The sequence below is a fragment of the Pogoniulus pusillus genome, chromosome 6 (genome assembly GCF_015220805.1).
Source record: "Pogoniulus pusillus isolate bPogPus1 chromosome 6, bPogPus1.pri, whole genome shotgun sequence".
Classification (NCBI taxonomy): Eukaryota; Metazoa; Chordata; class Aves; order Piciformes; family Lybiidae; genus Pogoniulus; species Pogoniulus pusillus.
This window is the reverse complement of record NC_087269.1, coordinates 9,220,085-9,236,698: the sequence shown is the minus strand read 5'-3', so window position 1 is coordinate 9,236,698 and position 16,614 is coordinate 9,220,085. Positions and strand designations below refer to the sequence as shown.

General features: G+C 40.3%; 1 protein-coding gene across 4 annotated transcripts in view; it reads left to right on the top strand.

Moving 5' to 3' along the window:
• Nucleotides 1–16,614, top strand: part of VTI1A (vesicle transport through interaction with t-SNAREs 1A) — a 303,668-nt gene that overhangs the window by 41,812 nt on the left and 245,242 nt on the right. The window lies entirely within an intron of this gene.

The following is a 16,614-nucleotide window of genomic DNA, read 5'->3' as shown; positions in this document are numbered from 1 at the left end:
TCCTCTCTGGTGTTCAACATACAGGTGACCTGTAATACAAAGAGGAAGAGTTGACAGAGTTATTGGCGATACTAAAAATGTGCAAGACAGTAAGAGAGGTAAATTAATTACTTCAGCAGTATTTTGGGGTACCAAACAATTGAGCACTGAACTTACAGATGAGACTCACTATTGATAGTTATAAAGTGAGGCACCTGGCAGAAAATTAGTTCACAGGATCACAGGATGTCAGGGGTTGGAAGGGACCCAAAGAGATCATAAAGTCCAACCCTTCTGCCAGAGCAGGGCAATACAATCTAGCTCAGGTCACAGAGGAACACTTTCAGACAGGCCTTGAAAGTCTCCAGAGAAGGAGTTCTGCCTTTGTGCTCCCAGTGATGAGGAAGTGTTCTTGTTTGCTTGAAGTATAAGGTCCAAACTCAACAGTGGCCAGAAAAGACAATCAGAATTTAGGAATTAGTAGGAAAGGAATAAGGATTGAGACAGATCATCTTTCTACCTACATACGTTTATGACTCTTCAGTACTTTGTGATGGTTCTGTGAAAAGTACAGTAGAAGCTGAACATAGTTCTACTGATAATGAAATTTGTGGAGCAGGTCACAGGATGACAAGATGTTAGGGGTTGAAAGGGACCTCTGGAGATCTTCAAGTCCAACTCCAATGCCAGAGCAGGACCTTAGAATCTAGTGCAGGTCACACAGGAGTGCATCCAGATGGGTCTTGAAAGTCTCTAGAGAAGGAAACTCCACAACCTCTCTGGGGATACTCTGCCACTGCTCTATGACCCTTACAGTCAAGAAGTTCTTCCTCATGTTGAGATGGAACTTCCTGTGCTGTAGTTTCCACCCATTGCCCCTTGTCCTATCACAGGGCCCAAGTGAGAAGAGGCTGTGCCTTCCTTCTTGACACCCAGCCCTCAGATTTTTATAGACATTTGTTAGGTTCCCGGTCAGCCTTCTACTCTTCAGACTAAAAGTTGTAACTAGGTAATGGACAGAAATTCTTCAGCTAGGAATAGAGGGAATGGATATATAGAGACATGATTATATAAATGAAGTGGCATATCAAGAAGGTCACTGTCAAGCAGCTACACACCATTGCTTGTAGTATGCATCAAGTGGCATCAAATAATCTACAGAATAAGAGATTAAAAAGCAAAATATGTTTTTTCCACACAAGGTATCATTATACCGTAGAAGTTGCTGCTACAGAATATTGTGGAAACCAGAAGATTGCTTTGTTTCAGTAACATTTTCAAATTCAGAGACATGCTTTTGGCATTAAAAATGAAGAGAGAGCATCAAAGTTACTAAGTGCTGGTCTGTAGTCCACCATAAGATATGTAAGCAAAGACAGTATGCCAGACTCCTTCCCTAAACATTTAATGCTGATTCTTACTGGATACTGCATGTTAGATTTGATGGGCTTTTGATCTGAATCAGTATGCCCAGTATGGCCTTAGACCTGAAAGGATGTTGTGGAGAGGTTGGTGCTGGTATCTTCTCACAGGTGTTATTAGTGATAGAACAAGAAGGAATGGCCTTGAGCTGCAACAGGGTAGGTTTAGAGAGGACATTAGGAATATGTTTTTCAGAGCAAGAGTGGTCAGGCATTGGAATAGGCTGCCCAGGGAGGTGATTGTTTAAAGGTCATTTAGATGTGGTGCTTGTGGTGAACTTTGCAGATTAGGATTATTGGTTGGACTTGATGATCCTGAGTGTCTTTTCTAACTGGAACGCTTCTGTGATTCTATAACAGTGATTTTTTTGCATGGACAACTAATGGTCATTACTCCAAATTAGAAACTTGGGATTGTGACACACATGTTGGTTTGCTTGGGTTGCTAGATCTAGCTGCAGCTTATACAAAAATAATGGAGACTTCTTTTGATCTGGTGTGATTGCTAGTTCTGGAAATAGTATAACTAAAATGGGGAAAGCTTTCCAAGTATTTATTTGGGAATGTTAACAAATCTGTTTCCATGTCCCTGTCTTACTTTGTAGGAACATTCTCAAGAAAATCTCTGTAAATGCAAATATGACAAAGTTTGTATGCTTCTATGCCTGCTTAAAGGTAATGCAAATGTTAGGCTGTACTCTAATGTGGTATTGGCTATGCATAACTCATCCATCTGGGGATCAGACTGATACCATATGACCCTTGTTTGTAGCATTTTAAATACATGCAACAACCAACTAGCAAACTACCTGGAAATGAAAAGATTCTGTTGAAAGAGTTCCCTCTGAATTTAGGGTTTTTTTAGCCAGACTGGGGAAGTTTGAACAGAAGGCCCCAATTATAGAACTAGACTTCATAGATCCTGTATAGAGTTTCATGTTTCTCTTTTAAATATTATATACACCTTAAGAATTCATACTCCCCATTGTTATAGTAGTGATTACTGTTTGTCACTTAAGGGTTTTTCAAAGTGCTCTGTTAGAACCGCAACTTTTTTTTCTGCAATAGTATTTAGCAGAATATTGAGTGTGATAATTCTGTTCTATTAGACTTCTATTTTTTTTTAATATAACTAAGTGATTGCACAGTAAGCCTAGTATTTCCTCTCTTCTATTAGAGTGTTGTCTAATATTACTGTGTTAGTTGTAATCTAGTAGAGCTCAAAGAACTCCCTCAGGCTTGGTGACAGATGCTTTAAAGTGAGAAAGATGTCCTCTGCACAAAGAACTTAAATATCTTACCTTTCTGTTGGCTTTGCTAATGAAGGATGAGTGGGCAGAGACCACTGGGATGAGGTTTAACAAGGCCAAGTGCAGGATTCTGTGCTTTGGCTACAACAACCCCAGCAGCACTACAGCCTAGGGACAGAGTGACTGAGAGCAGCCAGGCAGAAAGGTACGTGAAGGTACTGGTAGATAGTAGCTGAACATGAGCCTGTAGTGTGCCTAGGTGGCCAGGAGAGCCAATGGCATCCTGGCCTGCATCAGGAACAGTGTGGCCAGCAGGACAAAGGAGGTTATTTTCCCCCTGTACTCAGCACTGGTCAGGCCACACCTTGAGTACTGTGTCCAATTCTGGGCCCCTTGATTCAAAAGAGATACTGAGATACTGGAATGTGTCCAGAGAAGGGCGACAAAGCTGGTGAGGGGCCTGGAACACAAACCCTATGAGGAGAGGCTGAGGGAGCTGGGGGTGTTTAGCCTGGAGAAGAGGAGGCTTAGGGCAGAACTCATTGCTGTCTACAACTACCTGAAGGGTGGTTGTAGCCAGGTGGGGGTTGGTCTCTTCTCCCAGGCAACCAGCAACAGAACAAGGGGACACAGTCTCAAGTTGTGCCAGGGGAGGTCAAGGCTGGATGTTAGGAGGAAGTTCTTCCCGGAGAGAGTGATTTGCCATTGGAATGGGCTGCCCAGGGAGGTGGTGGAGTTGCTGTCAGTGGAGGTGTTCAGAAATAGACTGGATGAGGCATTTAGTGCCATGGTCTAGTTGATTGGATAGGGCTGGGTGCTAGGTTGTACTGAATGATCTTGGAGGTCTCTTCCAACCTGGTCAAGTCTATGATTCTATGAAGAATATACCCAATTTGGCAGTATCAAGTTTTTGCAACAATATATTGTTTTACTTACTTTAAAATGAGCCAGTGCTTTGTTTTTCCTACGTTAAGCTTCTAATAATGAAATTTAAAATCTTTAAAACTGATGTACTTTAGACTTTCAGCTCTGTTCCTCTCTTAATTGCTGTGTCAAAAGACCATATTAATGCAGTCACATAGCTGGTGTTTATATATTCCCTGCTCATTCAGTAGGAAAATATGATAGGAATGTTGTCATTGTACAGTGAGAGAAGATAGATTCACCAAATCAAGTCTTGTTAGGAGGAACACCGACCATTGAGATCTGAAGAGCTTTGTTTTGTGAAGTTCTATCATGCAAGGGAACTTGCTTTCTTGCATTTTCTGTTTAAGAAATAATCAGTTGATCGGTCTCTTCCCACCTCATATACTTGTTCACCAAAGGATTTCCTCCCATGCTAGTCTTCCAAAATTCAAGTTGAAAGTTGTAGGTAGATGTTGTTTAGCTGTGCTTCAGCTTCTGAATTCCATGTGAAAGTGAGACAGTCCCACAAAGAAGATATTAAAACTTGGCAGCTCCTGGCAGCATGGTGTTTTTCCCACTACATGAGAAAAAAGCAGTGTCAACAGGTAGCTGTGTGCTTCCATACATCAAATAACTTCTATCAATTCAGCTTATGTATTCTTCCAGAGCTTTTAATCTAAAGACATACTAGTTGTTTTTTTTTAATTCATGTTTTGGGCAGGTGTTGGTTACAAATAATGACCATCACCAGAACAATTGTAAACCAAGTTTGTAACACTGTGAAAAGTGCTTGCACTGCCAAGTGTCTTATTTAATATCACAAGAAACAGTATCACACAGTATCACAGTATCACCAAGGTTGGAAGAGACCTCACAGATCATCAAGTCCAACCCTTTACCACAGTGCCCAAGGCTAGACCATGGCACCAAGTGCCACATCCAACCTTGCCTTGAGCAAGCCCCAGGGATGACGACTCCACCACCTCCCCAGGCAGCCCATTCCAGTGTCCAGTGACTCTCTCAGTGAAGAACTTTCTCCTCACCTCGAGCTGAAATTTCCCCTGGCGCAGCCTGAGGCTGTGTCCTCTTGTTCTGGAGCTGGCCACCTGAGAGAAGAGAGCAACCTCCTCCTGGCCACAACCACCCCTCAGGTAGTTGTAGACAGCAATAAGGTCACCCCTGAGCCTCCTCTTCTCCAGGCTAAACAATCCCAGCTCCCTCAGCCTCACCTCGTAGGGCTTGTGCTCAAGGCCTCTCACCAGCCTTGTCGCCCTTCTCTGGACACGCTCAAGCATCTCAGTGTCCTTCCTAAACTGGGGGGCCCAGAACTGAACGCAGTACTCGAGGTGTGGTCTGACCAGTGCAGAGTACAGGGGCAGAATGACCTCCCTGCTCCTGCTCACCACACCATTCCTGATGCAGGCCAGGATGCCACTGGCTCTCTTGGCCACCTGGGCACACTGCTGGCTCATGTTCAGGCGGGTATCAATCAGCACCCCGAGATCCCTCTCTGTCTGGCTGCTCTCCAGCCACTCCGACCCCAGCTTGTATCTCTGCATGGGGTTGTTGTGGCCAAAGTGCAGCACCCTGCACTTGGAGCTATTGAACCCCATCCCATTGGCCTCTGCCCATCTGTCCAGGCGGTCAAGGTCCCGCTGCAGAGCCCTTCTGCCTTCCAACTCAGTCACATCTGCCCCCAGCTTAGTGTCATCTGCAAACTTGCTATGATATGGTCATTTAAAATTACACTATTTTGTGGGTTTTTTATGTTCCATTTACTGAGCAGGACCGGAATGACATTTATATGTATCTGGCAAATATATTGCCTCTATGTTGGTTTTCATTTGGCTCTTTAAATACATAGTTCCTTTTCTAGACTTGTTCTCTGATGTGGTCATAGAGAGATCTGGCTCTGTAATACAGACAGCGACAAGGGCTGGCATTACACCTGTCTGCTGACCATCATGCTAATTTCTCAGAGTGTGTGTAGGATTTGGAGAGCCAAGGGAAAGAATGGAACAGTGGAGAAGATTGTGTTCCATTTACCCTTACTACAAATACATTGAAAGTGGTGAAAAAATCTTGGGATCTCAGACCCATAACCCAGGTGCATTGTGAGAAGAGAACTCTTTATAAAGGGCATACTAATTGATTCGTTTTTCTATCCTTTTGGGCTTCCAGTTTAAGAAAGGTGATTGGGGGACTTGAATATCTCCCCTACTGTATTGGTTTGAGGCTAATTGGAATATTCTAAAAAGAGTAATTAGATAATTGGTTATAAAATAATAATAATGATAAAGTCTGTATCGTTCATTGGTTTGCTAAAAGGGATAAAAGTCTGAAGTATAAATGATTTGCCCCTCTTTTGCCTAGTTGGCTCCTGAGCATTGGATCTCTTTTCTCCAATCTCTTCCACTAACCCCAGATAACATTTCCAAATAAGCTTTTCTGGTGGTTTTCTATCTGGGAAAGAGAGGAAGAGAGAGTCCTTTTGAGAGTCCATTTGAGGGGCTTTGAGTCCCTTCTGTGCAGTTTATTAGTTTGGGTGGGAATCTGTATTTCTGTGTTATTTCTATTTGTGTATAATTGTAAATAGATTGTGTATATATGCTTGTAAATTCAGCTTTGCTGTAAATATAGCTTTATCTTACTTCCAAGCTGTCTGAACTGTTCTGGTAAGTATCAATAGTGGGGGAGAAGTTCCTTAACCTACACCTACGAAGAGAGACTGAGAAACCTGGGGCTATATAGTCAGGATAAGAGAACATTGAGAGAGGTGGGTGTCAAGTGGAGGGGGCCAATCTTTTCTCAGTGGTCAGCAGCAATAAGACAAAGAAAAACGGCTGCAAACTGGAACATAGAAGGTTTCATCTCAGTATGAGGAGAAACTTCTTTACAGTAAGGATGACACAGCACCGGAATAGGTTACCCAGAGAGGTTGTGGAGCCTCCTTCTCTGGAGACTTTCAAAACCCACCCAGATGTGTTCCTGTGTGAACTGCCTTCTAGGGTTCTGTGATAGAAGACAATACCCTGTGCCTTTGGTGAAGGACCAGAGAACTACCTTTTGAGAGTCAACCAGGTGATGTGGCATGTTGTTCTTTTTAAGGGCTGGGATCTATGAAACTGAGATACAACCACTGAAAGATGCTGAATGAAGATGAGTGAATTGCAAACATTATCTGGAAGGTACTTAGTGGAAGAGGCAGCAAATAACTTTAGTGATGACATTCTGAGCTGCATTCAGCAGGTGGAATCAAACAGATACAGATTTACAATTCCTTGCTTTGCTTTCATGATGTTTTTGATTAAATATGGAATAAGAAGCACACACAGCCAGTATGCAAAGGAGATGCGTATGTTAACGCATGCAGGGGTCAGATTATGTATTATATATTCTTACTACTTCAGAGAATTTTAACCCTTTGACCACGTGGAAATAGGTTAGAGACTGTGTGAGTCTTTTTGTGTGTGTGTGTGTGAAGATAATGTCACAAGCAGTGCAGCATAGAAATCAGACATCTGTTTGCTTGCTTTGTTGCTAATGAAGCAGTGGAGATACCAGATACAGAGTTGAGGATTATTTGGGGAAACATTTTCTTGAAGAATTTGCCTTTTTAGTGTCCAGTGTATTTAAATTTGGATATAGCAGTGAGAGAATCATTCTGTGTTTAAAGTTTTCTGTAATGTCATAAAACAAGGGGAGGGAGGTGGTTCATAGTAGGTTCTGACCCTATAGCTTGGAAATAATTATGTACATAGTGTAGATAATGTTGTGACTCCAATAGAAGTTAAATTTAAGATGTGGCTGCTTGGAGATCTTATTTTCAAGTGTTACTTGTTTGTTAAGAGTGTCTAGCAAAGACTTTAGAAGAAATTGGTAGGGGATGACCTTTAAGTAGATGTATATTTCTTTACTTTTGCTTGATTTTGTGCCCTCTTAACCATCAGTGTATTTTTGGATGGTTTGGTGTTTTTTAATCAAGGTGGTAGGTATTTATAGAACTTTTAATATCTACTAGTGCTCAATTTTACATTATTATTCCATATTACTTTTTTGGCATCGTAATAATTTCTAAGATGGGATATTAAAGAGTCACAAAGACAAAGCTGCAGCTTCTTTTGTTTGTCAGGGAGGGCAACGGACTGTAAATCAACATGCAGAGTTTTTCAACTGAGTTTAAAAAAAAAAAAATCCCCACTATAAAAACAAAAGAACATTGAAAGCAGCAGGGAAAAAAAAAAGGGGGAGAAGGAGAAAAAAAAGTAGACAAATTTCATTCCAATTAGCTTGTATATGAGAGTTTCTTCTTTAACTGCTATAATCCATAAAAGAAAAATAACTCTTAGTTCAAATGCTAAGGTCTGTGTAGCGTACTACCAAGTTTCAGAGGGAAAGTGTTTTCAAGGTCTTTTTATGAATAGTGTGTTATAGAATGGGGTCACTCAAAAAGGAATAATTATGGAGTGATCAGAAGAGTTCTTTGAAATGATTGTGCCAGACCTTCTGTGTGGTTTGTGGCAGAACAGAAAATAGTTTTGCTTCTAGGGTGGGCTAACATAACACATTATGTTTTTGCAGCTACTTCTGTCTTTGCCCCAAAAGATGCATGCATCACCTCAGCAGTGCACTCAGCCTCTGTAAGGTCATTGCCTAGGAATCAGATCTTGGAGTTGTTAGAAACACACTGTACAGCTGCACCATTTGACCAATTGCAGAAAGTTTAGTTTTGAACTCAAATGAGTCTTTGCCCATCTCCTGTCTTAGTGCTACTAGTTGTTAAACAATGGATCCCTTTTTGATTGTACCACTTTATGTGCTTTTATAAACTTATTTGTATTACTTGGTGTTGCAGTTTATTTGTACTCAGCCTCTTATCTTTGCTTCAGAGCATGGAGTTAGTAGAAAGAATTAATTTGAAGAGTACTTTTTCAGCCTTTTTGTAGTGTTCATACTGAGCATCTGTGTTCTACAGTCATTCATTTAGAACATAGTCATTTGTTCCTGTCAGCACAGTGGATGGTTTGTTGTTTTAAATTGCTAACTTTTGTGGAGGGTTGGCATGCTCCCCAATACAAATTGACCATCTGACCAAAAAATCTATTTGTATGACAGTTCAGTCAAGATAGGTGCTCTGTATTGCCAACCGGTGCAGTTTGGGGCACTAAGCCACTAAGTCTTAACTGCGCTTTTCAAGTTGAAACGATCAAATGTTTTAGTCTTAGTGGCCACTTATGGTGCTTAGGAAAACATATACTGATTTCTAATGATCTCTTGCAAAGATTCTTCCAGGATAAATTAAGATACTAGGAGTCCTAGTGGCTTTGCAAACACTTTTTGCTGAACTAGTTGTAAGGTATAAAAATTTCTTTTCATGCCCAAATCCAAGCAGTTTTGTGGCCCTTTTTTTGCTGTTTAACTGTGGAATCTCTTACATTTTGGAATTAATGCTCAAGTATCACTCTTATGGTTTACTACAGGACAAATTCTTTCTAGGCAGACAGTCATCCAAGCCAGGAATTTATTCCTGGAGATGTCTTGCTTGTGAAAGTCTGTTACTTCAAGAGTGTCTTCGTAGGCAACTTGTATATACATTGATACTTGGAAATTCTCAGAATACCTTTCAGTATGAAATCTCTGTTGTTTTATAAGGATTTTTTTAATACACAAATGTGGTAGCAAATTCCTTATCCATTTACTTGTAAGTATCTCCTCAAAGACTCTAATTCTTGCTTATTTTTCTCTTATGTATGAGGTATGAGAGATCTCATATTCTCATACCTCATATTCTTATGTCTCATGTGCTATCATCATGATTTTTTTATGCCTTGCAAAATCTAAGCAAATAAATAAAAGCATAAATAGTTCATCATGCAGTGTGTTCAGTATCAACTGGAACCATATTTACTTCTTTTCATGATCTTTCAGACCGAAATACTTTTCATCTGTTGAATTCTTTCTTACCTCTTATTGAACTTTCTGCTTCTCTTTTGCAGAAAGGTTAGAACAAAATAGTTCCAACAAACAAACTGATGTTCAATGAGGTTTTAAAACAAGAGTATGTTGGTAGATTTTTATCATACTGCTGCCAATAAATGTCTATTTGTGGTCAGAGTTAGCAATTCTGGTACTATTTTAGGTCATGTATTCTCAAGTATATACATCTTGGTTTGTAGGAAAACAAGTGCAAGCTTGTCAATCAAAATCACCTAAACTTTTCCCCTGGGGTCACTGCTTCAAAAGTCTTTGGAACTGTTGTGATCCTCATGTGATGGTTGCCATTGTTCTGTGGAACCATAATGCTGCCCCTAGTAACAATGGACAAATGACAGCATTGGCTCGTCAAGGTGACTGCTCTTGGTTTTTTATGACCTGTGATCTCGTGTGGGACTTGAGAAAGAGAGAAGTTAGGAGAAGATCCAAATATCTGAGCAGAGGGAGCAAGGAGTAGAGAACGACAAATTGCATGGTGGGAAAAGGAACAAAATATGAAGTTTCATCACCCTTTGTGATAAAAGGAGGTAAAAATAGTGGCGCTGGAGACAGCATGGGATAAATCAGACCAAGAAGGTATAAGCTGTGAAAGGTGTAAGGCAGAAGACTGATGAATGAATGGGAAAGGAAAAGAATAACAATGAAGAAAAAAACTCGCATGACCTGAGAGTTGAGTGGAATGGTTGCTGGCACTCTCTGTGTCTTTGGGGGAAGTTAATTTTTAGGTTGAAATTTTAACCTGAATTTTATTACCTAAATTTGCATCTGTCTTTTCATGCTTAAGAATGAAAGCCACAGACACGTTGCACGCTTGAATCTTTCTGTCTTTCTCTTCATTATTTTCTTTCTGTACTGGTTTTGTATGTCAGGTTGGCAAATTGGAGTTGGAAATATTTTGTTTGCCATATGCTATCAAACTTTGTTTTTCTTTCTATCAGATCATCTGTATTTGATGCTAACAGCTTTGTTATACCAGAAGTTTCTAAACTGTGCCATGAAAAGAACAGCTGGTGGGGTGGAGGGACAGATGTTTGGTCAAATGGTACTGGGCCTTTCTTGCACTTCAAAGGAGCTAAGCAGAGATGGGATATGACTATAGAGTACAGTTCTATTTTTCTAATCTAAGCAATTTGAATGTGTGCCATATTTTATTAAGAGATTGGGAGATCAGCTGACCTGTACGCTCACAAATTGTGCATGCCGTAGGTAGAGAGGGAAAGAGGTGACCTGGAAGAGAGTTGTAACTCATTGCTTCTGTGAATTGAACAAGTAACAGGAGGTGACTTCTCTTGTGAAAAACACATTTGCATGTAGAAAACCAGCTTATATTTCCCTGACCTCTGCCTTCTAAGCCTAATAACCTGGAAAAGAAAAGATTTTTTTTCAAAATTCTAAGGTCTGAAACCTCTCCTCCCTTCTATTTTTAAAGGATGCTTGAAAATTTACTACCAGTGCTTTCAGTGTTAACAAGAAGAGTACTACAGAAGAGTAATAAAAAGACATACAAAAGTTTTAAATCCTAGCATGGAAAACTTTAGATAACGATTTCTTGGGCTTACATAGCACTCTCCAGACATAACAATGAATAATTCCCTTCAGCCTGGTGCTTATATCAATTTTTAATGTGGGTTTTATTTTAATTGTGACTACTTATCTTCCTGCTTGTTGTTTCAATTATCACACCCAATTACCAACTCTTGGTCCCTATGTATACAGGATTCTTTTCATCAGTATTCAGTTTCTCCAAGGTGCTGTTCTGCTCAGCAGTTTATCTAGCCTTTTACTCATGTCCCATAATCTCCAGAATATGTGCCTTGCATCAGCTGATGCATGAAGGGTGACTGAGTATTCCTGCAAATTCAGCTGTAAGCTCTTTGTAGGCCAACTTAGTGACTTCTGCTATCTATTGCTACCTGTGTCTGCTTGTATGTTCCTGTAACATGCTTTTCACTACTCTAGTTTCAGAATTTCATACAACTTCGTTCTACTGATTCTCTCAAATGTCCATTATTAAGCTATCATAGAATGGTTTGTGTTGGAAATGACCTCAGACATCATCTAGTTCCAGCTCCCTGCCATAAGCAGGGAAACCTCCCACTAGAACAGGTCACTCAAGGTCTCATCCAACCTGGCCTTGAAAACTTCCAGGGAGGGAGCATCCACAGCTTCCCTGGGCAAACTCTTCCAGTGTTTCACCAGCCTTACTGCAAAGAACTTCTTCCTAACACCTAGTTTAAATTTCCCTTCTGCCAGTTTAAACCCATTACTCCTCATCCTGTCATTACAAGACCTTATAAATAGTCCCTCCCTATGCCCTCCTCTAGACCCCCTTCAGATACTGGAAGGCTACTACAAGGTCTCCTTGAAGCCTTCACTTCTCCAGGCTGAAGAAGCCCAACTCTTGTAGCCTGTCCTCATAGCAGAGCTGCTCCAGCCCTCGGAGCATCTTCATGGCCTCCTCAGGACTCTCTCCAACAGTTTGCTGTCCTACTTGTGTTGGGGGCTCCAGAACTGTACACAGTAGTCCATGTGGAGTCTCATGAGAGCAGAGTAAAGAGGGAGAATCCCCTTCCTTGCCCTCCTGGCCACACTTCTCTTGCTGCAGCCCAGCACACCCTTGCTGTCTGGGCTGCACGTGCACACTGCTGGCTCATGTTCAACTTTGCATCAACCAAGACCCACAGGTTCTTTTCCTCAGGGCTGCTCTCCAGCCATTTGCCATCCAGCCTAGATTTGTGCTTGGGATTGTGCTGACCCAGGTGCAGGACCTTACACTTGGCTGTGTTAAATTTCATGAGGTTGGCCTGGGCCCACCTCTCCAGCCTCTCCAGGTCCCTCTGGATGGCATCCCTGCCCTCTAGCAAGTCAACTGTGCCACACAACCAACTTGCCTATTCAGTCAATGGAAATTACTCCAAATTGTGCATGAGATCACTTGCATTCATTCCTTCTCAAATTCAGGGCCTAGGGCTTCCTTGTAGCCACTCTGTGCATGTTCTAAGACCCACCTGATGATCTAGCTTGCTAAATTAGAACTTGGTGGGTGTTAGTGCGTTTGCCTTGATATGTATAGCAAACATTGCCTAACTTGCTGGCAGAGATTTTGTAACTTGCAGACCCTCATTTACCACAGCTATTTCAGTCAGCAGTGTTGGAAGAAAAGATCAAGGTGGGAGAGGAGAGGCAACTTCTCTCTCTCCAACTAGGATGAGAGTTTTTAAAGTAAAGGTACCTCAGCTGTATGAACACACTTGCTAAAAGTTTAAAGTAATACACAACTTTACTATTTATTTGGGATCTGAGTGGGGTACATTCTGTTGTTTATAGCTTAGGTTCACACTTGGACTTAGAGGCAAAAGGAACAAGTCTAGATGGGCAATGGGTGGAAGCTGAGGCACAGGAAGTTTCGTTTAAACGTGAGGAGGAATTTTTTTCCCTGTGAAGGTGACAGAACACTGAAACAGGCTGCCCAGGGGGGTTGTGGAGTCTCCCTCTCTGGAGATACTCAGAACCTGCCTGAATGTATTCCTGTGTGAAATGGTATAGACTATCCTGCTCTGGCAGGGGGGTTGGACTGGATGAGCTTTTGAGGTCCCTTCTAGCCCCTGACATTCTGTGATTCTATGAATAGGAACAGCCAAAATGAATCTAGTGTTGTTGTCAGTTAAATTGATCCTTAACTCATGGTCAGGTTAATTCTCAGAAATACGTAAGGATGCTGACTGGATAGGGCTGGGGGATAGGTTGGCCTGGATGATCTTGGAGGTCTCTTCCAACCTGGTTGATTCTGTGATTCTATGTCAGTAAGACAGTTTTGTCTCTGTATCAATTCCTAGAAGACCTTCACTCCTAAACCAAAATTTTAAAAGTCATGTCAGCCATTGAAAGTGAGACACTAATGTCATACAGGCTCTTAAGAGAGTCTCTGCTAGTTATGAATAACTTCAATTTAAAGATCAGCAGAACTAGGCTACAAAAATAGGATTCATTTTGAGTATGGTTTAGCTGCAGCAGATCTTTGCACTTAGAACTGCCATGTGCAGAAAATAAGTGTACATGTAAGGGCTTCAAGTTTCTCTGCAGAATTAACTTTTTGGGAGACTCATTGTTAAGGATAATGGTTGAAAATGCCTTTTTTCAGCTCATGTTTCTTTTATGAAGTCTTAATTGATCATCTCACATCTCAACTCATCTTGTAATAACTGTTTAACTCACATGTTATAGTGATTCCTTTTACTATTTTTTTTCTCTCGCACTAAAAGCTTCCTTTTGTTCTTTTTATTTCTCATAATGTCTATAACCACACAACTTTATTAAATCGTTTATCCAACAAATGCTATTTAGAGGACAGGGAACAACTACGCGTCAAGATGATGTATTTCAGACTGTCTTGTGATCCAAAGACTTCATGCTCTGTGATAGCTTTGTAATTACTGTAAATGTTTGCTAAATCTCTGAGGTGGAAGATAAACTCCAGCATGTTGGGTCAAAGGACATGAAGCAAGAAAAGGAAAATATGGAATCATTTTCCCCCAAAGGGACAATTTTGTACTGTGAGGATCAACTTTTAAAGAGAGTGCTCCAATGATGAAGAAGCAGGGAGAAAAGTAATCTTAAGGAAATGGAAGATTTTTTAACTAATTAACTCACACTCATTATCTCATGGTAAAAGGTGATGCACAGATGAACCAAAACATGAAATGTTCATTAAAATACCTTTGTTTTGGCTGCAATTTCCCTCCATTGGCTGCAATTTCCCTCCAGCTCCTGTTGGTAAAAGTAACAAGATGTCTGCTGGTACTTCTCACCAGCTCCTTGCTTTAGAAAGAAGCATGCAAGTGTTACTTCCTTCCTCCATTTTTCACTTAATTTTCCTTATCAGCATGTGAATGCACTGTCTGGCCAGATTCTGTGGAGACCAACCAACAACTGTAATGCAGGTCTGTAGTTGGGCTGAAGCAGTTAACCATTCTTGAATGCTACTATTACCTTTTTCAGTTCTCCCACTCTCTGGACTTCTGTCAATAGAGACATAAACCTTGGGAAGGATGACAGCTTTGGGGCTTTCCAGTTGAAAGTACAATTTTGATACAGAGCTCTGTTCTATTAATAAATTATACATTTTGTCCATTGTCAACTCCAAAGTAAAAAAAAAGGACCCATAACGACAGATCTCATTTTGGACACCTGGAATGAGGACAAGACAGATAAATGTGATGTTTCCAAGGCAGTTGAATTGTCCCACCTACATTTGTGCCACTCTGATAGGATCTATTTTAAACTGAAGAAACTTAAGCAGGCCCTTCCAAAAATACTTTTTAGTGCATGAAAACCTATTTTTAGGCACTGTCCTTTTTTCACTGAGCATATATATTTCACTGTCTCAGATCCATCTTTAAACCCATATGACTTTTCATTTTCTAAACTAATATCAAGGAAAAAAACCCCAAACTTCAATTAAGCCCTAAAAATATGAATGATAGTAAATATGAGAAAATCTATTCAATAAAAGTAGCAAGGTCTAATTTCTGACTTCACCATTAAATACAAAATAAAATAAGCTGTGATGCAATGAACAGTTAAATAGAAAACCAGTATAATTAAGGTGGTTTCCCTGCAGACATAACCATGTTGTTCTCTTTCTCTGTATTTGTATTAATCTATTTTTGACCATAAGTGCATTGGGTCAAACTGTTGATGAATAAAAAGGTAAAAGAAAAATGTTTGGTCTATAACACAGCCCAGTCAAAACTGATTTTTGGATCTTACTGTTTGTGTTTCTTGAATTTATTGTTTTTGCCCAGACGTGGTATAGCTGGGACTGTTTTGCTTCCTTGCAGATCCTGGATACTCACACATGGACACACTGACTCATCTAAAGAAAAAAATTGTCAGAAATCAGTATTTTTTGTAGTTAGTGGTCACAATAGGGCTTTAAAGTTTGTAGCAGATTGAAGGAGTAAATCTGTACCTTCACTGCTCCCTACCAGGTGCTACTGGGACAGAACCAGTCACTTCACGCTGTGCTAAATCAATAGCTAATATGATAAAATACTAGCCTGATGTTCAGACATGGCATTTTCTGGTTTTATCATAAGCTGATGATTAGCAGTTCTTACTTTAACACTATGTGAGATTGAAGTCTGTAACTAATCCACTACCTAGAATTTATGCAACTAAAGTCTTTCTCCTTTTATAGTGCCTCAGCTTTCGAGTTCCTCAGTGTCTTCCAATCAGCAGAAATACTTATTAACAATATTATTTTCCTTAAAGTGCATGAAATGGATGAAAGAATACCATTGAAATCCATGTATCTGTATCAAAAATAGCTCCTTGGTTTATTTCTTCAGAATTGAAGTCTTAATCTCTGCTACACAAGGCAGTATATTTGTACAAAATAATGTATTTACAAAATATCTGTCTTTTAAAGTGTCTTTCTGACAGGCTTCAGATAACTTGCTTCTTCCCCCCCCTTTACTTGTAGCATAGCCAGAAATTCTGCCTCTAAGTGGACCAACATACAACAAAAAGAGTAATGAGGAACACTGATAGTGGCAGTAACTCATTTCCCAGTAAATATTGATGTCCAAACTCAAAAATTCCACTGAGTCTTTCCAGTTTGTCCCCGTTCCTCTGTTGTCACCAACAATGCTTACACGTTTCTACTGATCTTGTTTAGAGCTGCCTAGATTTTCACTGTCAAGGCAATCTAGTGTGAACCTCAAGGAAAACTTCACTTTCTAAAGGCTGCCATATCAAGCAAAGCTTCAATTAGTCCAGAACTTGTACAGCCTCTCAGAGTGGCCATTAACGGATAACAAGGGGAAATCTTAAGGAACAGCAGGGATGGAATGATTCTTATTCCAGTGTATGCTCCCAGTTTCTGAGGAGCAGCAGTTCAGGGTGCTCAAGGGACAACTAAGATCTTCACACTTAATAAACCTTGATAGTTACTGCTTACATAATACTTTTTTTATTCAAATAGCAACTGAATGAGCATTCATGCATAAGAAGAAAGATGCTCAGGTCTCAATATTAGGGCAAAGATTAAATTAACAAGTTAG